At 51.9% G+C, this 22,289-nt stretch overlaps 1 long non-coding RNA gene across 1 annotated transcript; it reads right to left on the bottom strand.

Moving 5' to 3' along the window:
* Nucleotides 1–3,854: 3,854 nt before the first annotated feature.
* On the bottom strand, nt 3,855–22,122 carry LOC141743674 (uncharacterized). Its single transcript, XR_012587148.1, has 2 exons — nt 21,749–22,122; nt 3,855–4,459 (listed from the first exon to the last, which is right to left on the bottom strand). It is a non-coding gene; the product is annotated as an uncharacterized LOC141743674 (long non-coding RNA).
* Between the last annotated feature and the right edge of the window lie 167 nt (nt 22,123–22,289).

Below are 22,289 nucleotides of genomic sequence, written 5' to 3'. Positions count from 1 at the left end.
ACTGCGGGCCATGGGGCAGTGGCCATGGGTTTGTAGAGCCAGCGGTGGTGACCTTCTGGGGATGGGGCAGCACTGCCCGGCACACGGCAGGCCTTGTGTGGAAAATCCTCTTGGGAAACAGAGAAACTCCACTTTCTCACCACCCCAGAGCTCCTTTTCTCCCAGACCTAGAAGGTCTGATGCTGCCAGTCCCTTAAAAATAATGATGGACAGAAGGTATTTGTGTCTCTGTCTCCCAGTGGGACAATATGGTAGCCCTTTCTGTCCTTCAAGATCACAGGTCCCCTTGTTGCAGAGAGAGGACTGTCATCCGCATTGGCATTCCTATTTTTTACTGGTTTTGAGCTGTCAAACTGCATCATTTGTTGTGGAAACCTGTGGGGTATGTGTGGACGCTGAATACAACATTTCTATGTGCTTTCTAAACCCATCAGGCTTCTGGTCTTCACAACATACAGACAGGAATGTCAAATTAATAATGTTAAAAATACTATTGATATTTCTCAGGTGTCCAGTAGAAATAAGAAACTTGTCAAGGTGGGTCCAATTTCCAGGTTACTTTTGGCTGAGCACTCTTCTCATGCGTTCGGGATGCTCTGAACTATGTGTGGAAGTTGAATTTATCATTGTTTTAATGCTTGTCGTGACCTGGCAAAATTTTCTGATTATGTAGCCCAATTTTAATGGCTTATTAAATACCTACAGCTAAGATGGCTACAGACACCAAGAAATTAAAATCAGTGTTGGACTATCGTGATGGGTCTTGTTCCCCAGGCCATTGCCCCACCAAGGCGTCTTCCCCATCTGGAACCTCCCATCCATCATCAAAAGGGGCTTACATGAAGCGTGACGCCTGGGACCACTTTGCACCTTGAGGATCAGTTTGGTGGGAATTGGCGCCTCTCTGCCGCTGGGAATCTGCTGCTCAGGGCTCAGAACTTTTTGGCCGCCTTCAGCCGTCAACGCTTTTTGGTCGTTGCCCATCTCATCGCCGCAGCAGCGGCTCGGTTCAGTAGAGCAGTGACACTGCCACGACGGAGATACATCTGCGTTACGTGTTGGCTGAGCGGCTCTGAAGGAACTCATTTGTAAAAGTCAGCATGTTGGTAAATGGTAGCTAGTTCATGAACAACAACAAAAAGAAGTTGGATCTACAAGTCACTACAAATTATTTGCTGTGTCCGGATTCATTTGCAACACTGGGCTTGGGTGCAAGAAAATCTTGAACTTCGGCCAGAAATCCCTTCTTTTGTTGTTAGCAGTTACATCTGCTGCTTCTTTCCTCTAGTGCTACGCAGATCTCTTTAATCCCTAGAATGTGTTCCCAATTTGATTGTATTTACATATATGTCTATAGCTTCACTGAAAATACCAGCCCTACTCTTCATCACATTTCCATGCTGCGTTAAGGTTTGGTTTGGATAATGTCACTTTTCTTGTGCCTGGAGAATTTGGCTTCCTGTGAGCTTTTGGAATTTGACTTCTTCCTTTAAATACCCGGAGTTTTTTTTTTTCTTTCTCTCTTTTTCTTTTTTTTTTCCCCCTTTTTTTTTTTTTCCCCCCTTTGTAGTTCTCTTTGCGGTCTACTAAGGGAACCAAGGACGTGTACAGCATACCCTCTGGCCTGCCACGTTTAATTTAGATGAAGCCTCAGTATGAAAAATATACAGGAGAATTTGCATTGTGTTTGAAGTGGGTGCTCGGCGGCTGAGGGTCCTGCCGGACCCGTGGTGGAGACGCAGGAAGTGGCAGTGAGTCATGTCTGAAGCAAATCCAATCGGACCAACCAAAATGAAACCAAAAAGAAACCAAAAATCGGAGTTAATAGATTTTAGTGCTCGACTCCTGTAATCAGAGCTAATATCACCTCGTGCGGAGACTCTTGGCCAGCGTAATCCCTAAAATAAGTGCCGCTGGTTGCGAGCTCGTGCTGGAGCGATGCGATGATTCACCGTCCCCCGAGGAGGGCCTGCGCCTCATTACAAGATAAACTCCAGAAGCCTAAAACTCGTGTCAAACACTGCGCCGTGCGCTGATAGCTGGCACGGTCAGAGCAATGAAATACCTCCCAGGGACCCCGCGCCCACAGCCCCCCTGAGTGCTGGCAGCCCCCCAAAGGGCAGAGATGCCCACCCCATGCTCCCCCGTGGGCTCTTGCCTGGAAAAGGAGGGGAGACAAGCTCGGAGGGTGGGCAGCAGAGCAGGATTCTCCGAATCCTGCCCCAAGGAGAGATGCTTGGGATGAGAAGAGGTGGGTTCTGATTGAATCCTGCCCCAAGGAGAGATGCTCAGGTTGAGAGGAGGTGGGTTCCCACCGAATCCCACCCTAAGGAGAGATGCTCGGGATGAGAAGAGGTGGGTTCCCATTGAATCCTGCCCCAAGGAGAGATGCTCGGGATGAGAAGAGGTGGGTTCCCATTGAATCCTGCCCCAAGGAGAGATGCTCGGGATGAGAAGAGGTGGGTTCTGATTGAATCCTGCCCCAAGGAGAGATGCTCAGGTTGAGAGGAGGTGGGTTCCCACCGAATCCCACCCTAAGGAGAGATGCTTGGGATGAGAAGAGGTGGGTTCCCACAGTCCCCATGGCTGCTCCCCCCCAGGAGTTCGCTCCTAGTTTTTCAGGGAGGGAGGGAGGGAGGGATGGATGGATGGCAGGAAGGAAGGAAGGAAGGAAGGAAGGAAGGAAGGAAGGAAGGAAGGAAGGAAGGAAGGAAGGAAGGAAGGAAGGAAGGAAGGAAGGAAGGAAGGAAGGAAGGAAGGAAGGAAGGAAGGAAGGAAGGAAGGAAGGAAGGAAGGAAGGAAGGAAGGAAGGAAGGAAGGAAGGGAGGGAGGGAGGGAGGATGCTGAAGGTGCTGTGGTGGCCCACACCAAACCTTCTCGGCATGGCAGGGCTTTTTCCACACCACGAGCTGCACCACGGCACGCTTTTTCCACACCTGGGAGCAGCTTTTCTAAGGGTCCAAAGTCTTCACAGTCCACCTTTTTAGAAGTCAAATGTATATCATGACAATCACAAGAGCAGAATGTTTCTTAATATATATTTTTTCCTGTTGGTACAAAAAATGCGAAATATTTTTGTCTTTATATGCTTAAAATTGTACACTTAAAAGAACTCTGTTTCAGAAAAGATACCCCAAGATCACTCCAGGAAAACATTGACTAGTCACGGCTGGTAGTGAAAAAAAGCCAAGCCAGTTCTGTGAAAAACTGCTAACTCAAGGTTCACACAGCAGATATATGTAACTTTAAAAAGTTTTTATGGGATTTTTTTTCCCGTGTTTTACCACTGAGCTTATAAGGGAAAGGTAGATTAATTTAAAAAGAGATATTATCAACATTTTTCACATTAAAACCAACATACTGTACTGCATCTCATTCCCTTGAAGTTTAAGTAGAAACTCCGAGCTTTCCCAACTCCAAAGAAGCCATCCCGCCTCTCTGGTTCAACAGATCTGTTGCATTAATTTACCAAGAACATCCACTTGATTTAGTTGAAATAACACTTATAAAGTAATAAATGTTTACTTTAAGAGGAGGTTAATGAGCAAAGTTTATTACTTACTGGAAAATCGTTGAAATTGAAAGCCACATATATTTACATAAAGTATGCGGCGTCTGAAATAAATCCAAAGAATTTAGTTATTAATTTCCTGTGTTGTTTACATGTGTTAGAGCTATGTTTATTCCAGAAGAATCACTCACCAGGAGTGATAGAAATCAAAGTGCAAACTGGTTTATTTTTCTCAGTAACTTATTAATAACAGCATCAGTTTTTAGTGTTAGGTAGATGATATGCAACAGACATTTTTCTTCAAATATATACACGATAAGTGAGAAAATAAAGCAAAGGACTGTGCAGGCAAGTGAGTTTTTTATTAAATGAAACGAAATAAAAATTAATACCATTTTTGCAATCTTGTCATTTTTTCTATTAATTCCAAAAGATATTAATAAGTCGCAACAGACTTTACAGCTCAATATTTAGTGCATGTTTCAATAACCAAATACTTATACAATGAAGCGCTAATCGACATCATAAAAACATCAAGGGTTTCATTATGTTTTCTCACAAACTTATGAATTAAAAAAAGAAACATGAAGTTGCCTTAACAAATCAAAGACGGTAGAGTTTATAAAGTCTCCTTTTAAAGCTGGAAGGGAACACGTATCGCATTTTTATGGCGAGCTCCTATATGTTAAAGCAATTTCTCGTTTTTCACATTTGGTATGAAAATTATCCCACGTGTTTCTTAACCTCAGACCATCTCCTCTTAGTTTTGGCACGGCTGGAGAAAGCAGCTGGCTTTTTCTGAACCAGCTATGAAGGAAATTATTCACGTCCTCTCCTCAGCTCCCGGGCCTGACCCTGCAGCCCTTGGGTCTGCAGAATCCTCCTGGACGGGAGTTTTGCTGTAGAGTAAATCCGACGGCGCAGGGCTCCTTCGATCCACTTGCAGGCCTGGGGAAAAAAAAAAAAAAAAGAGGGTAAGGAGTGTGTGGCTTTTCCAAGAGTGCGTATTGTAGCCCTGGAGCCAGCTCTGGCTTGTTTTAATAGAGACAGACACAGCCAGGACTGAGTCCTTCAAGAGACAAGGTGGTTATATTTGTGTTTTACTGTGCAATATGTGGAACCACTCCTTCCTTCATCATCCGCTGAATGTTCCTGGGTTTGGAGCTTGTCTTGCAACAGCCAGCCAAAATACACTAACAACTTAAGGATCGAGTCCTCACACCCCCAATGTAGGTCCCTCTGCTACCAAGGGACTGGCCAAGTGCTCCAGGCTCATGCAAGTGAGGGATGGGGGGATGACGAGCCCACCTGCTCCAGAGGGATCCTGAGTGTGGCACTTTGCTCCCAGTGAGAATCATAGACCGGTTTGGGTGGGAAGGGACCTTAAAGCCCCCCCAGTGGCACCCCCTGCCCTGGGCAGGGACACCTCCCACCAGCCCAGGTTGCTCCAAGCCCCGTCCAACCTGGCCTTGAACCCCTCCAGGGATGGGGCAGCCACAGCTTCTCTGGGCACCCTGGGCCAGGGGCTCACCGCCCTCACAGCCAAGAATTTCTGCCTCACATCTCATCTCAGTCTCCCCTCTGTCAGTGTAAAACCCTTCCCCCTCGTCCCACGGCTCCCCTCCCTGCTCCAGAGTCCCTCCCCAGCTTTCCTGGAGCCCCTTGAGGGACTGGAAGGGGCTGGAAGGTCTCCCCGGAGCCTTCTCTTCTCCAGGCTGAGCCCCCCCAGCTCTCTCAGCCTGTCCTCACAGCAGAGGGGCTCCAGCCCTCCCGGCATCTCCGGGGCCCTCCTCGAAGGGAGGAGGAGGGATTCCAGCCCTGCCTGGGACACCCAGGTCAGAGGAACCTTCACCCCCGGGGCGGGGGGGCTGCGTGTGCCCCCCAGAGCGGTCTCTGCCATGCCCCTCTGCAGAGGGAACAGACGTCCCCTCTTCAGCCCCATCGCCCTCCGAACCCAACTCTGCTGTGGGAGGTTTAACACTTACTTAATGAGGACTATGTGTGTGCATACATATGGATGTGTGTATATCTGTCTACACATACACACAATATAAATTAACTAAATATGTTACTAGGATACATCAGGAAAACCACATCCAAACAAAGACTCCAATATGGAAAAAGCTATTAAAAGACCCCAGCGTTTGAGCTTGTTGTGTACAGGAATAAATATGATTACAGGATACCCATGTTACATTTTGTTCTGGTCCCGCTGGCATTTATAAGAGGTGCTGCCCTTCTGGGGGTAAAGGGAAGGCTGCAAACGATAAAGCAAATTTGGTCTTCACCAATAACCTAATGCTCATAATTAAATTGTCCAGCTTGGAAAAACTTGGGAGTGAGCTACATGGCTAAAATGAAGTGTATCAGCCGTTGTTTAATGTTACAGAAGATCCAAGAGGCCTCAACGGGCCCCTGAGCTCTGCCCTTAGGGCTTTGAAGAGAAATGCAGGCAAGAAGGTCCTTTGTGCTCCAGGTGCCTGGAGGATAGAGTGCCCTCACATGAGCTCGGTACCGAAAGATGATGATAGGCTTGAACTTTACTATCTCCTTTTCATCACAACCTTCTTTTAGGCCGCCTCGTTAGCCTAAAGAGTTTTCCTCCTTCATCTCAAGAGCAAAGACACCTGGTCAGAGGAGGCACCGGCCCGAGGCAGCGCTCAGGCTCCCTGGAGATGCTCTTGCATCCTCAGGTGACGATGGCCCCATTTTGCTTTAAGCAGCTCGCCTTGGACCAGGATGCGGCAAATCAGATGGCAAATACTCCTTTGCTGAGTCGAGGGACTGAGGCTGATAAGCTTTCCCTGTCACAGCTGCCTGTTTCTCAGAATCACAGAATTACACAGCCGTAGGGTTGGACGGGACCTCTGGAGATCATCTAGTCCAAACCCCCTGCCACAGCAGGGGAGCCTAGAGAAGGTCTTGTAATGCTCAACGTAGCCATGGGCTGGTTTTTGAACACCCTCCCTGCCTCCCCCCGAGCTCTGCGCCCTAGACACAACGCTGTAAAGGCAGAGAATCATCCAGGGTACCAGCGCTCAGCCCTGCCAGTCGGGTTTGGAGAGTGAGAACAGAGATCTGGGAGTAAAATTAACGATAAAAAGGTATCTCAAAGGTAGAGTCTTAGAGGGACGTGCCACGGGCCTGCGGCTCCCCTGGGAGCGGCAGCTGGTCCACCTTCAGCTGACGTGATGGCGTAGGAGTTGGCATCTCCATCGCGTTCAAGCTGCTAATGTGCAACTCCTCTGGGCAAAGACAAACGTCCCGGCCCCAGACACTTTCCAAAGCGTCAGGGTGTGTAACGAAATGATCGTTTAAATGGCACTAGTCATGTGACTAAAAGGCCGAGATATTTTCCTAGTCATAATTTCCCAAACTGGAATTCCTCTTGGAATTGACTTTGAAGTCAATAACTGACCTCCCATAGGGTTTAATGCAAACACAATCAGCCCTCACTGGAGATTTTAGTAGAGCAGAGAAAAACGTTTTTCCTCTTAAAAGATTTTCCTATTAGTACAGACACATAAAAGCCTTCTCAAAGCTATAATGTTAAATATTTTAATGTCCTGCCAAACCTCATCAATTCTCATTGTTTAGCAAAAATGGCACAGACATTCTGAGTTGCCAGCTATGGCATTTTCTGCATATTAAGATCAATAATATGCTTTACAAGGAATAAAGAGTTGCCTAATGAGAAAAGTCTTTTAAAAGTCAAGGCAATTCCAACTGTTATGAACGATTACAAATTATGTGGTTAATTTTACGGGGGCGGGGTAAGGAGAGATTAAGGCCTTGGGCGCACGAACCATATTTCCACACTTCCCTTTTTTTACCAGGAATTGTACCTCCCCCAAACCCCCCTATTGATCAGCCGTGTCGATCCTAGGAAACGTCGGTTTGACTGCCGGCCTACGGAGCGAGTTGTCCCATTTCAGCACCGTCCCTGGGCTCTTAAAATATTTAGGGCACTAAATGTCTTTGACGCGTTGTATTGACATGTGCAGAGGGAAGACTTGGCTCGGATCTCTCAGAAGTTGGGCTTTTTTGGACCCTGTGCTCCACTCCTTGCTGAAGCAGCCTCAGCAACTCCTCAGTGCGTGGCTCCGGGTCTCCGGGTTCTTTTACACCGAGCAACGCAGATTAACGTGGGAAGGTCCCTCACCTGTGGTGGGTTCAGCCCGGCTCCCCAGAGGCTGTGCGTGAGGTCAGGTTGACTTCAAGGACTTTGTTTTCCAGGTGCTAAGGGCGAAGTGAGCTCTGAGCCGCAGTTAGCTCACGCCAGCGATGTCCCACGTGGGCGGCACCTTGTGCTGGTGCCTCTGAGGACACACACTCGGTGCTTTCCAGCACAGCTACTCACTGCCTGTACCCAGTGTCTAACGGCCCATCACCGCTTCACACATCCTCCACAGCGCAGTCTGGTTTGGAGCTTTCCCAAAGCCCCGTCTCTGACTGCTTCGGGACAGACATCCCTGTCAGAGGCTTAAAAAACCTCCCACCCTTTTTCCCAAGGGAACGAAATCTCCTGTCATTCCCCACAAGCAGCTCAGCACTTACTGAGGTCCGCCAGGGACCTGGCTGCCCAGCCCGACGGCTTCTAGTCCTTTCCTGCATTGCCGGGGTGGAGAATAAATATTTTCGCTCAGAAACTGAAAAAAACCATTATTTTTTATAGAAAAATATATCACTGGCCTGACGGTTAATAGGATGTTCACCAAGGCTCTGGGGACCTCATTTCAGTTCCTCGGGGAGGTGAAACTTCTGCTTCCCACCCTCTAATAGTACGCTGGTGTCCGGGTAGGAACTGTTCCCGTGTCGGCACGGGCAAGGGAGGAGGGAAGAGGGACGGAATCGTTAATTGTGTCACGCAGATTAACGCAGCTTCAGAGGAAAGAGGGCAATTTCTTCCCCCTGTCCTGATATTCTGTAAGCGACGCGCTGCAGTGATGGGAGATAATTCCCTAATGTGGAGGAAGGAGCCGGACCTGGCTCACTTTGCCAAGGGGGGGGTGACAGCACTGTGTCACCGCCGTCCTTTCCCCAGTGCCACCGCAGAACCCGTCCGTGGGGTGCCAGAGCCAGCTCCTGCGGGCAGCAGGAATGAACACCATGCCTGCGGATCCAGGTGGGATGAGGTGCGAGAGACGCACTCGGCCCTGTCCGGAGCAAAAGGACCCGGGGCATCAGCGTAGCAGAAAATTCAGGCATCTCCGAGGCTTCCCCGGCGCCCGGGCAGTCACTTGGCAAAGGCAGGACGGTATGGAAAAGCCACTCTGCGTTTAAACACCCGATTTCCAGCTCATCCCCAGCGTTGGGGTGTTTGCCAGCTGGATTCGTGTCCCAGTTAAGCAATAGGAGCTTCCCAGGTGCGGTGTGTTCCTAGGTATGAGGCGTTGCGGCGACTCTTTCTATACGCTGTGTCTTGGAATCTCTGCAAAAACGTGAAGTTTTTCTCTACATTTGTTACAGCAATGAGAAGTTGTCCCTGCTGACTGCAGGGGGGCTGGACTAGGTGACCTTTAAAGGTCCCTTCCAACCCGACACATTCTGTGATTCTAAATGAGTACACACGTAAATACGCGGCATTTATTGTGGCGTACGGCAGTACATTGACTGATGCACGCGCACGGATTGCTCTTTTTTTTAGCCTCCCAAAACATCACGGTGTGAATGAATGGAAAAAAACCACTCTAAAAAACTATAGAAGCAAATCATCATTAAAACGTGCTACAAATTCCCAGTTGCGTCCTAAATTGCAACTTTATTTAAATCATTACCTACAACGTTTCTAAGACTCTTTTCCTGAATACCGGTCTTAATTTCGCCTCCCATCGCCCCTCTGCTCCCCACCAGTCCAGAGCCTTAAAGTCCTCCTCCATTTCCCATTGCAGCCCATCTCGGACCCCGCCGTGCCTCCAGACCCTGGTGGATCCTGGGGGGGCCACACGCAGTGGCCGGGGAGGGGCAGAGGGACAACCGTCAAGCCCTTGGGCTTGAGCTGGAGACGGGCGGCCGTGTTGGGCTGAGCCAGGGCTTGGCCGGTGGGGTGGGTGCGGAGCAGGTGAGATGCTGATTGCGAGGGCAGAGTTTGAAAGCGGAAGTCGGGCTGATGCCCAGCTCGTGCAGCCGAAGTGGCAGGAGACGAGTTAAGTCTGCAAGAGGCCCAAAAAGATAATTAAAAACACCCCTGGATGACAATGGCTATTAACTTGCCGCAAGCCACTGCGTCCCAGGGAGGCAGCAAGGAAACCGGCAGCTCCCCGGGCTCGCTCGGCGGAGCTGTATGGGCGCTGTACGTACGCACAGCCCGTCTCTAGAGGTCCACAGGTCCCCGACGCTCCTCCGCGCCGCTGCCAGGGTGCCGGGGGGTAGGTCTGGACGGGCAAGAAAACGCCAGGAAACACGTTTTGACAGAAAAGGCTTTGCGAGCCTCCCATGTGCGCTCCACATTGCCTATCGCGTGCCCTTTGATGTCGGGTTTGGTTCGTGGGAAGGCGTGAGGCCGGATCCTCACCCCGGGACAGACGGTGCCAGCCCCAGGCGGCACAGCTCGGTGTGCGGGGATGGCCCCGTCTGTCCTGGGTGAGGATCTGGCCCCAGCCCCCGTGCTGCTCCTGCAGCCCCAATTGCACATGACAGTTTTAGCCTTTTTTTAAACCCGTATTTTTCCTTTTCTTTTTTTTATCCTTACCCTCTTACACTTTTTCTCACTCTCTTTCTTTTTCCTTTTTTCTTTTTTCTTTTTTCTTTTTTCTTTTTTCTTTTTTTTTCTTTTTTCTTTTTTGTTTTTTGTTTTTTTCTTTTTCCTTTTTTCTCTTTTTATTTTTTCTTCATTCTTTTCCTTTTTTCTTTTTCTTTCTTGCCTTTTCCTTTTTCATTTTTCCTTTTCCCTTTTTCTTTTCTTTTTTCATATGTTCTTTTTTATTTTTCCTTTTTTCTTTTTTATTTTCCTTTTTTCTTTTTTTCATATTTTGTTTTTTCTTTTTCCTTTTTTCTCTTTTCTTTTTCCTTTTTTTCCTCTTCCTCTTTTTTCTTTTCTTTTTTTTTTTTTCCTTTATTCTTTTTTTCTTTTTAAAATTTATTTTCTTTGTAATATTTTTTTATTATTTTTTCCGCTCCTGCAGGGAGCCGGCCTGGCCGTGTACCTGCACTGGAAGGCAATGCCCCCCCTGCTCCCGCGGGAGGGGAGAGGGCTCAACCCGCCCCATCCCGGCTGGGAGCCCGCGGCTCCGCGGCTCAGGGGCTCGGCGGCTTCCTCTGCCCCGCGCTGCGCCGCTCCCGCTCCGCCGCCCACCGACATGACCGAAACGCTGGCAGCTTAGCGCTCTTTCTTTTCTTCTTTTCTTTTTTCTTTTCTTTTCTTTTCTTTTCTTTTCTTTTCTTTTCTTTTCTTTTCTTTTCTTTTCTTTTCTTTTCTTTTCTTTTCTTTTCTTTTCTTTTCTTTTCTTTTCTTCTCTTTTCTTTTCTTCTCTTCTCTTCTCTTCTCTTTTCTTTTCTTTTCTTTTCTTTTCTTTTCTTTTCTTTTCTTTTCTTTTCTTTTCTTTTATTTTATTTTATTTTATTTTCTTCTCTTTTCTTTTCTTCTCTTTTCTTCTCTTCTCTTCTCTTTTCTTCTCTTTTCTTTTCTTTTCTTCTCTTTTCTTTTCTTTTCTTCTCTTTTCTTTTCTTTTCTTTTCTTCTCTTCTCTTCTCTTCTCTTCTCTTCTCTTTTCTTCTCTTTTCTTCTCTTCTCTTCTCTTCTCTTCTCTTCTCTTCTCTTCTCTTCTCTTCTCTTTTCTTCTCTTTTCTTTTCTTTTCTTTTATCTCCTTTTCTTTTCTTTGCCTTTCTTTGCTTTGCTTTGCTTTTGTCTTCTTTGCTTTTCTCCCCTTCTCCTCTTTTCTCTTCGTTTTTCTATTATTTCTCTTTTTTCCTTTTTTCTCTTCCTTTTTCTTCCTTTCTTTTCTGCTGTTATTAATAGCGGTGGGGTTTTTTTCTTTCTTTTTTCTTTTAGCAAAGTGACGGATTCAGGTTTGAAATCGCTGGAATGTTACGCGGTGACTTGGGAGGAGATTATTAAAGGAGAGATCGATGGATGCGTTTATTCATGTCTTTTGTACCCCGCAGCTGCGGTTACAGGAGCAAAAAACGACGAAAAAAAAGGGGGCAATGCCTGTTCTTTCCCGAGGAGGTGTCCGAAAGCCCTGCTCCGTGCCACGCCAGTGTCGCCAAGGGCAGTTTGGGGCTGGCATCGCCCGGCTTGAAGCACCGGGGAGAGATTTGCGAAAAGAAGCAGGAAGGAAAAGCAGCCAGAGCTGCGAGAGGGGCTGCGCCGTCCCCACCGCTCGCTGCCCGCAGCCATCTCCCGCTCAGTTTTTTTTTCTTTTTTTTTCTTTTTTTTTTTTTTTTGCGGGGGTGGAGGGGGCGGTGGCGGCTGGGGACGGTCAAGAGCTGTCCGTAGGTCGGGGCGCCCCTTGCCTCCCCTGATCCATCGGGCCGGTTCCCGCGGGGAAGAGCCGTCGGTGGCACCGCGCTGTCGGACAGGGCGCTCCCGTCCCCCCGCGGCGGCGGCCAAAGCCCGCCCGTTCCCCGGCGCCGCCGCGTAACAACGTAATGCGTAGAATAATATAATAGGTATATAATCGATTGTATTAATTTCACATACACTAACGGCCCGTGTTGCACGCATTTATACACACAGACCTATAGATATTTACCCCCGGGGGCTGTGCGCGCCGCGCTGAGCCCCGCGGACCCGCCGCGCATCCGCGGGAGCAGCCGCGCCGCTCCGCCGCCCGCGGAAGCACCGGGTCGGAGGGGTGGAAAAGGAGTGAGGGTGTGTGGGGGTGTGTGTGTGCTCCCCCCGCTGCTGCTCCCAGACCTGCGGGGAGGGCGCGATATTCGGCTGTAAACCGAGCATCCCCTCGGGCAGCGCGGTACGGGCGGCAGCGCACCCAAAAACCCCCTGTTTCCCGGGAAGGGAAGGGAAGGGAAGGGAAGGGAAGGGAAGGGAAGGGAAGGGAAGGGAAGGGAAGGGAAGGGAAGGGAAGGGAAGGGAAGGGAAGGGAAGGGAAGGGAATCTCTCAAGGGCCACCTTGGCTGCGATGGCCGCTGCCGCGGAGCCTTCTGATGCTCGGGTCCCCATGTCTCACCCTCACCTGGCGAGAGCATCCTTTTCCCGAGGATCCTCCTAGCTCTGGGCTTCAGAGCCTATACGCTATATGAATCACTGGTATCACCAAGCTGAAATGCGCTCCGTGTGGGGCAGGGTGCAGTTTACACCCCCCTCGGGGCTCCAGCCGGCAGCAGGGTGGGAGAAGGGACCCTCTGTAGTCACACCTGAGCAGTGGGCACATGTCCCTGGTTTATGTAGCACCCCCGCCGCAGGTCCCTCCGCTCGGACAGGCTCTAGGGTCCTGCTGAGGACCCTGTCGATATGTTCGTGCCCAGACACGACCGAAGTGTCCCCCTCCCCGGTCTTGCCCAGAGTCACCCCCGTGTCACTTGCCGAGCACAGCCCGTGGGATGTGACCCGGGGCGGGGTGGTGGGGGGGGGGGCTGTGTGTGCCTCGGGCAGGGACAGGGACAGGGCAGACGGGGACATCTCAGTGTCCCCGGGGTGTCCGCTGGGATCCAGCCTCTCCCCGCAGCCCCATCCGCGGTCCCCCCTCGCCCCCGTGCGGGGCACCCACCGCAGCATTTCCCGACGGGGATGGGGAAAAAAAACAAATCAGGGCAATAAAAGTGTCCCGCCAAGTGCATATATTCCTGACGGATTTCCCTCTCCCGCCGCAAGGTTTTGGAGGGTTTGAACAGGTTTAAAGAGAGCAAAGGCGGAGCTGAGGGATGCTGAGGCGCTCGCTGCGGGGGGGGGGGGGGGGAGGAGCACCCAAAGGTGCAGCCCGCACAACTAGTGCCCACCCCGCCGTGTTTCGGCCTTCTAGTGCAAGAGAAGGGCTGCGGGAGAGCCGAGGGGTGCAGGGAGAGAGGGTCCCTCCCCGCGCCTGGAGGGCGGGGGGGAAGCGCCGCAGGGATGCGCTCCGGAGATGCGCTCGCTTTGCCCCGGGGACGAGTCCCTTGGGGTTTTTTTGTGGGGGGGCGGCAAACCCGCCGAACAAACCCCTTGAGGCTCTGAATGCCAACCTGCAGGTCCCACGGCCCCCAGGGCTGGGCACGGCCGGCCTCGGCCGTCGGACACCGCAGCATCAGGCCTTCCGCGGGGGGGGGGGGGTGGTTGTGCCTCTCGGAGGCGGGCGGTCCTGGGCAGAGCCCCGTCGGGAGGGTTTGCTGGGGACGGTGCTGGCAGGTTTGGAAAGGAGGGACAAGAAACGTCACCTGGAATTTCCCAGAGATTATTTTCGTGGGGGAAAAGAAAAAAAAAAAAAAAAAAAAAAAAAAAAAGGGAAACGCTCGCCCGACCGGCTCTTCCCTGCGGTTGTCGCCCACCCCCCCCGCCCGGTCCCATTCCCCAAGGAGAGGCTCCCCCAGCTCATTCCCAGCAGCTATCCCGGGAATCCTTCCCTTCCCTGCCCTCCGAAGCGAGCAGGCCCGACGGCCCAGCCGGAGCACCAAGCATCCGAGGAATTTCCCGCAGGGAAGCGAGCCCTTTCCGCGGGGGGGGGGGCTGGGGGTGGTGGGCGCAACCCCCGCCGGGCCCTACCTCCAGCCATGGGAGCGTTTTAGCGGTTTCGGCGGCGCTAAATCCTAACAGGGTGTGAAAAGTGTTGGGGATTGAAAAAGCTGTGGGAAAGTGGAGGCTTTCCAAGGGCGGCGGGATGGAGCCCTCCTCCCCTCCGCACCGACACCTTGCGCCGCTCCCCCGTCCCCCGCCGGCACCCCCTCCTCTCCCCCCCTCCCTTCTTCCCGGCTTTTTGTCCCCAATACCCCCGCTTCGGGGCTTTGGGAGGGTTTGCGCCTTTTTTGTGGGGTTTTTTGGGTTTGGTTTTTTTTTTTTTTTTTTGAGTGTGAACGGTCCGAAAAATGAAGAGGGGGCAAGTATTTCCTATGTGATGGAATTTAATCAGCCGGTAACGCTTGTTCTCATCAAAGCAGAGATTCTCACCGCTGGCACCGGGGGGGGCACCAGGGTCTGTAACCTGTGCCCGCGGTCAGACGCTGCCTTGACCCTACGGGGGGGGGGGGGCGGGGCGCAAAAGAACCGGGGTTGCAAAAAAAAAAAAAAAAAACCAAAAATCCTTCGTGGAGTAATGTTAAATCCCAGGGACAAAAAGAAAAAAAAAAGGGGGGGGTGGGAGGGGAAAAAAATAAGAGAGAGGAAAATAAAGGAGAAAAAAAAAAAAAAAAGAAAAATAAATAGTTTTGGTTTCTCCCCGCCGGAGAAGACGGTGGATGGCGCAAGAGCTCGCTCCTGCCAACCTCTCCAAGCCGGGAGAGCGCGCAGGCGGCAGGCAGACCCCCCCCGCCCCCGGCCCGCTGTCGGTACCCGGGGTCGGTACCGGGGTGCGGGACGGGGGGGCCGGGAAAGGGCGAGCCCCTGGGGAGGGAACCGAGCGTCGCATCACTTACCTGGCTTGGGCAAAAGGCAGAAAGAGAAAAAAATTCCGCTGGGGAAAAATACAACAAGAAATCAGAAATCCTCCTGGAGCCGTGCCGGTGGCCGGCGGCGGGGGAACGGGGGAAGGCACCGGCACCGGCGGCTGCTGCGCTCCATCGGCCGGGCCGGGGGTGAGGGGGGGGGGCGGTGGGCAGCCACGGTGTCCGGCTGGCCCGAGGAACCCCGAGGTAAAAAAAGACAGGCTCCTCCTGTGAATAAATCCATTTCTGAGCATCAGAGAGAGGGTCGAAACAAATAAGAAAGGAATAAAAAGAAAAAAAGCCCCCCCCCCCTGCGCCCCGTGATTGAGGGACAGTTAAAAATAATTGCCCGTGTTAAGAGGCAGAAGACCAGGTTACAGGGAAAACTACTTTCTTTCAAAGCCCGCTAATGGCCATGCGATTCATTAGGTTACTTAATCCTAATAACCTCGCCAGCATCAGTCCCGGTGACCCAGCCCATTAAGCACCACCGGCGAGACCCCATAAAACAGGGAAGGGGAATGTCCAACATATGAGCCCGTTTATCAGCGTTATGCCCCCGAGATAACGTGGCCCCGGCTCCCCCGCAGCAGGTCGGGGACAGAGGAGCGGGAGAGGGGTGGCGGGTCCCACCGTCACTGTCACCCGCGGCCTCCCGTCCCGTCCCGTCCCGTCCCGTCCCCCCCGCTCGCCTCCTCCAGCCCAACAATAGCTACATTTGCGGCGAGCGTTTTTCCCCGCTGATTAAAGCCAGGCCGGCCGACGGCAGCCAGAACGGAGCGGAACGCGCGGGGTAACATTTCCATCATAAACGGGAGTTAACAGCTTAAAATGAGAAGAGAAATAAAAAAAAAAAAATAAAAATAAAAGGGGGGCGGCGGGGAAGGAAGAAAAAAAGCCTCCCTTCCACCGAAGGGATTCCTGGCTAATCCCCCCCCACCAGGCCCCCGGGACGGTGGATGCTGGCCGCAGGGTGGGAGATGCTGGCCCGGGGTAACGGGGGCTCCCGGCAGAGCCGGGCCCCGGCACCACCGAGGGGGCGGGCGGGCAGCAGCACCCCCGGGGCCAGGCTCCCTCCCGGGGCCGGGCCGCCGCCAGCACCCCCGGGGCTCTTTTCGGGATGGTTTTCACGGGCTGGAGCGGTGAAGGGAAGCGGGGAGGGAAAGGCAGTGCCGGGCCAGCTGCCCACTCCCGGGGCTACCGGAGGCTGGCCGGTGGCGAGCCCGCTCCTGCTCCCGCAAGTCCCCCGTCCCTCCCGGGGTGTCCTGCGGCACGGACAGCCCTTCTGCTCTTCCAGCCTTTTGCTTTCTTTTCTTTGTCCTCAAGGGTTTGTTTGTTTTTTTTCTTTTAAACTCGTAAAAATGTTGCTCCGGCTTGGAGCTTGTCATAACAGGAGCCTGCTTTATTTATTGGGTTATTTATTTCTTTTACGCGCAACAACAATATCCCGAACACAGTGCGCTTGAAAGGGGTTTCCAAAAAAAAGAAAGAAAGGGACGATGGGTGGGTGGGGGGCAAGGAAGAGAGAAAGAAGAAAGAAAGCAAGAAAGCAAGAAAGACAGAGAAGCAGAGAAGAAAGAGAAGGAAGGAAGAAAGAAGAAATAAGAGAGAACGAGAGAAAAAAGAGAAAGAGAGAAAGAAAGAAAGAGAGAGAGAAAGAGAGAGAAAGAAAGAGAGAAAGGGAGAAAGGGAGAAAGAGAGAAAGAAAGAGAGAAAGGGAGAAAGAGAGAAAGAGAGAAAGAGAGAAAGAAAGAAAGAAAGAAAGAAAGAAAGAAAGAAAGAAAGAAAGAAAGAAAGAAAGAAAGAAAGAAAGAAAGAAAGAAAGAAAGAAAGAAAGAAAGAAAGAAAGAAAGAAAGAAAGAAAGAAAGAAAAGAAAAAGAAAGAAAGAGGAAAAGGAGGGAAGGAAAGGAAGGAAGGAAGGAAGGAAGGAAGGAAGGAAGGAAGGAAGGAAGGAAGGAAGGAAGGAAGGAAGGAAGGAAGGAAGGAAGGAAGGAAGGAAGGAAGGAAGGAAGGAAGGAAGGAAGGAACCACACATGCCAGCCCTTCAAAATTAAAACAAGAAGTCCCGAAGAATTCTTTTTGGTATTAATATTATTTAACATTTAAAACTCCGGGAACTTCAAACAAACTTTTTTTTTTTTTTCAGGGAAAAGAAAGAGAAAAGAGCTATTCTCTGGAAACCATTTGTTCACAACTCGAACTGTGCCATTTTGGCTCAGAAACAAAACTCGAGACGCCCAACCCTGTCCCCCCTCCCCCCGGCATATATCTTTTCAGCACACATTTTAAAATAAATATCCTTACGAGTCTTTCCAGAATGCCTCCTTGTTATGAATTGATAGGATACAACATACCCCAGCTGCGTGCCTGGAAGTTGGGGTTTAGTCCTTTAAATACCAGGACAACATCTGCAGGGAAAACCATTACGGGGCTCCGATCCCCCCCTACCCCCCGATTCCGCGCTGCCGGCAGCGGGGGGGCGGCCTGGGGATGCGCGGGGGCTCCGCGGGGTCGGCCACGCGTGTCGGGGCAGCGGGTGGATGCGGATAACCCGCGGAAAGAGCCCCCAAAGGGTCTTCGTTTCGCCCAAGGAGAAAATCGTATTTTTTTTTTTTTCCTGACCCTCCGCGCAATCCCTTTTAATTCTACCAGGCTTTTCCTCCCGCTCCTCGTCAGGCAAAAATAAACCCGAGCAAATCCAGCAAACTAATCTCTACAGAATTTAATTAAAGAGCGAAAAGGTTGCCAGAGGTCTGCTCGGAGGTGTCCGGCTTGGGAAACACGGGGCGAAACCACACCTTTTTCGTCCCAACCCAAGATTAATTCAACCGGGAGGATATTTTCGTAGGACGTTTGCTCAGCAAAGCTGCCCTGTAGCTATTTCGGCTGAGAATTGTGTCTACCATTAAAAAGAAATGCAGGAAGCATTTACAGTGAGATCTCCTGGTTTGGGGCTTCCAGCAGGTGTCAGAGCTCTCTTCGGGGGGAGTTTTATATCTGTATCTATATCATCTATACCTATCTATATCTATCTCTACATCTATCTCTACATCTGTATCTATATCTATTTCTACATCTATTTCTACATCTATGTATTTATTTCTACATCTGTCTATATCTATATCTGTATCTATAGCTATCTATATATCATCTATATCATCTATATATCTATATCGCTAGCTATATCTACCCATATCATCTATATCTATATCTATATCTATATCTATATCTATATCTATATCGATATCGATATCGATATCGATATCTATATCTATATCTATATCTATATCTATATCTGTATCTGTATCTGTATCTATATCTATATCTATATCTATATCTATCTGTCTGTCTGTGTGTGTCTCTCTCTATACGGGCAATTAAATAAAATAACCACTTTGTTTTAAACCACACGTGTGCAGAAGAAATACCAGAGGAATGTTAAAGTTTTAAACACTTTCTCTGCTTCTCCAGCTGAGGCTCAGTCGGAATACGGTGCATGACCATAAGATCACGTTTCAGCCTCTTTTTTCTTGTCGCTTTTGGTGGGACGCTGCAGTGGGGACTGTCGCTGCCCCATTTTTATTCAGTTGTGCGCTTAACCTGAGGTTAGGGTATGCCTTCCTGGGGCTGGGCAGGACGAAAACACTGTTATTTTCGAAAATAAGCAAGCCGGGAGCGATGGCGTTTGCAAAGGACGGAGCGAACAGAACAGTATTGACACCTCTTAGGGCGATCAGAAGTGAAGAGTCCGGCTAAAGCGGTGACTGACCTCCCGAAAAGGAGTCGCGATTAGTTTAGGTGCCGCCTCGCCTCCGTGTGTGCGGGGGGACAGTCCCTTCCCTCGGCCAAGACGGGGAATAAATAAATCTCCGTCGTCGCGGGCGGGGGGGGGAACATCACTTCTCACCGCTCTTCTAGAGTGGGAGCGGGCGACAGACCCCCTCCCCCTGCCCACGGCGATGCGGAGCACACGCGGATGCTGCGCGGCCGCGGGAGGACGCCGAGGCGGCCCCGACGGGGCGGATTTAAGGAGAAGGAGCAATAAAACACCGAAAGTATTTCGTGCCCAGGGTCGCCTAAGGAGAAGGTAAACCGCGCCGTACATCCCGGGGGTCCCGGCTGATCCCGCCCCCCACCCCCCCCCACCCCGGCGCACGTGCGGTGATAGAAAATGGGGTTAAATGACGAGGGGTCACGTCGAGCCATCCCCATCGTTTAGTAAAAATAACAGGGCTATTACGGAGCCGAAGGAAGGAGCCGGGGAGTCCGTCCGCACACACAGGCACATAGATACAGATAGGTACAGATATACGCATCTCTGCCCCTGCGAGCCCCAGGACCCCCCCGCCAGGCCTGGCACAGAGGAGGGTGCGCTCCCCGGTGTGTCGGGGACACACACACACACCCCCCGGGGCTGCCCCTTCTCCGGGAGGGAGCGCGGAGAGCTCGGGAGACGGCACTTCCCGCACCGACCTACGTTTTTCCCTTGGTTGGTTTTTTTTTTTTTTTTTTTTCATCTCTATTGCCGAAAACTGGAAATAATTAAATTCTTTAAAGGTTTACTTTTGAAACCGTGGCTGGAGTAAACTATGATTCAGGTGTAAATAATTACCAAAGTCATGAAAGCGGCAACTGCTACATGTGGTTTATCCATCGCTTTTTTTTTCCTTTTTTTTTTTTTTTAATCGTTTGATCATGTTAATGCGTAACTGTTTGCCAAATTCACATATTTGTAATTTACTAAAGTTTATCGTCTCTGCCGGGGAACGGGGATGTTGTACATGAGATTCCAGAGCCGCCCTGCCCCGCTGGAGCAGCCTGGCTGGAACAAACTGGATGCTCCTCAAAAAGCGGTAACGCCGTCACCCCCGTGTTTGGAAAAATCCACATCAGATTAGAGAAATTAGAACTGAATAAAAGTTGCTTCCCCTTTCATAAACGCTCCCAGACCTACTCGATTTTACACTCCGGAGAAGAAATGAATTAGTGAAGAAAAGAAATTGTTTAAACACAATAGATCCGTGCCCAAATGAAAGCGTTCCCCGGGGCAGGACAAGCAGGATTTGGCCCGACAGCAGGAAAACAGAAGTATCCATTAAGCGAAAGCCTTGGACAAATAGGAGAAACGTGGACATACAATATACACCGTATAAACACAAGACCGGGATTGATTTCTTCCCCGTTTTCTTCAGGTTGAATCTACTTTTCTTTTGTGTTTTGGTTTTCTTTTGCCTACGCTGCAATTTCAACCCATTTGTCTCCTCGGAAAGCCAGGGTGGAAAAAGGCAGAGAAACGCACTTTTTTTTTTTTTTTTTCTGTCTTGCGTGTGTCCTTTTTTAAAATCTTTTTTTTTTTTTTTTTTTTTCATAGTAAGACACCACTGGAACATGTTCCGCTGTTGTAAAAGTGTTTTTTATCAGGCTGTAAATTACTGCCCCTCTGACAGAGGGGCCGGAAATGTAAATCACACCGTCGAGCTAAAGTTATGAAAAAGTTTGTTGCCTTTTTCTGCGTCCCAGGAAGATGCCGGGGCTTGGGAAGGGAGCGGGGCGGGGGTGGGGGGGGGGGAAGCCTTGTTTACTATTTTCCTGCTCCACCAAACTGTTGGCTCCACGGCGCCTGGGACTTTGATGGGAAAGAATGGACAATGTGCAGAGTCCCTTCCTATGACACCCAGGCCACCGCCACTTGGGAGGTCCCTTGGCCTAATGCAACCACAGCTAACTGCTCCCAACAGGAGGCTCCGCGGATCAGGCAGGGTCACAATTATACTTCTGCTACAGGCAAGAGCTTTTTTTTTTTTTTTTTTTTTTTTTTTTAAAAGGAAAAAAAATGGAGAGAGCAAAAGAGAGCGAGAAGGGAGGGGGCTGGGCGAGCGGTTGAGTTAAAGCTTTTCAGTTCCCCTGGGGAAGGAAAAACCGAGAGCGGGGTGAGCAGGAGCCCTTTCCAAGAGGCAGGACCGAAATCAGGTTGTTTCCACCCAGAGGACGGTGCCGGGGGACGCGGCGCGGGGGGCACCCCGACCCCCCCCCCCCCCCGGGGCTCTCACGCCGAATGGCCCGCGGGGAGCAGCAGCCCCCCCACCCCACCCCAGGTTTTGGGGGGGTTCATCCCCCCGGCGGGGAGACCTCGCTGGTGGCGGGCAGATGAGATGTGCGGGGAGGTGGGGGGGGACCCCGGCCCCCGCCAGCCCTTCAGCATCCCCGCCGGAGCGGAGGGGGAGACCCCCGGCCCCTCGGCCTCCCATCCCGGCTCGGGGCGCGGGGGGGCGAATATTGTCCAGGGGTGGCGGGGGAAGGACGGGGGGGGGTCGGTACACACTGTATGTCTCGAAGGGGAGGCAAGGGTAGTTTCCCCACGCTGCTAAACCCCCTGCTTCTTACGGCGGGGAGGAAAAGCTAGGTGGGGGGGAAGACGGGGGGGCTCCCGACCTCCGCCCGGTGCCGGTGATGGCTCCGCACCGGCCCGTCCCCCCCCCGCTCCCGGCAGCCCCCAAACCCCCCCCCGCTCAGTCCCCCCCCTCCGGGCTCCCACCTCGTCCCCCGACCCCCCCCCCATGTCTTCCCTGGGGCAGGAGGACCCCCCTCTCCGCCCTATTCTGGGCAACCACCACCACACACCCCCGGTCGCCCCCGCCAGGCAGCGAGACCCGACTGCGGGAGGGGGGGACGAGCTGCGGGGACCACCCCAACCCCGGCCCCGCTCGCCACCCCCCCTCGCTTACCTGGACCAGGCTCCCTGCTCGGCGGCGTGCTCGCAGCGGGACGGGGGCGAGAGGGGAGGCCCGACCCAGCCCCCCCCCGAGTGGGGAAGGGCCCGACTGTGCTCCCCCCCCGGAGAGATCCGGCGGGAGGAAGGCAGAGGGAAGGGGGGGAGCGGGAAAGCCTCTTTTTTTTTCGCCCCCCTTTCTCTCCCCGTTTGAGCCGAAGTGACCCGCAGTATCTGGAGAAGGTTTTTGAAGACGCTGGGGAGGGAGGGGAGAGAGTTTTCTGCTGAGAAACTCAATCTGCCGTACAGTAGCGGCCGCGCCTGGGATCCGTCACGGCTGACAGCACCGCAGGGCACAGACACCATCCTCCCGCAACTCCCCAAAATACCCCCTCCTCCCCCCCCCCCACCCCCCGCTCCCGAGGTGGCCGCCGGGCTGCGCCGCGCTCCGCCGCCGGGGGGGGGCGGGCAACGCGCCCCCGGGCCCCCGCCTCCGCCGCCGCCCCGGGGGGCGAGAGGAGGGATGGGAGAGCCCCCCCCCCCCCCGCCCCGCTCCC

The sequence above is a fragment of the Larus michahellis genome, chromosome 5 (assembly GCF_964199755.1).
Source record: "Larus michahellis chromosome 5, bLarMic1.1, whole genome shotgun sequence".
Classification (NCBI taxonomy): Eukaryota; Metazoa; Chordata; class Aves; order Charadriiformes; family Laridae; genus Larus; species Larus michahellis.
The sequence above is the reverse complement of the archived record's forward strand: the minus strand, read 5'-3'. Positions and strand labels throughout refer to the sequence as shown.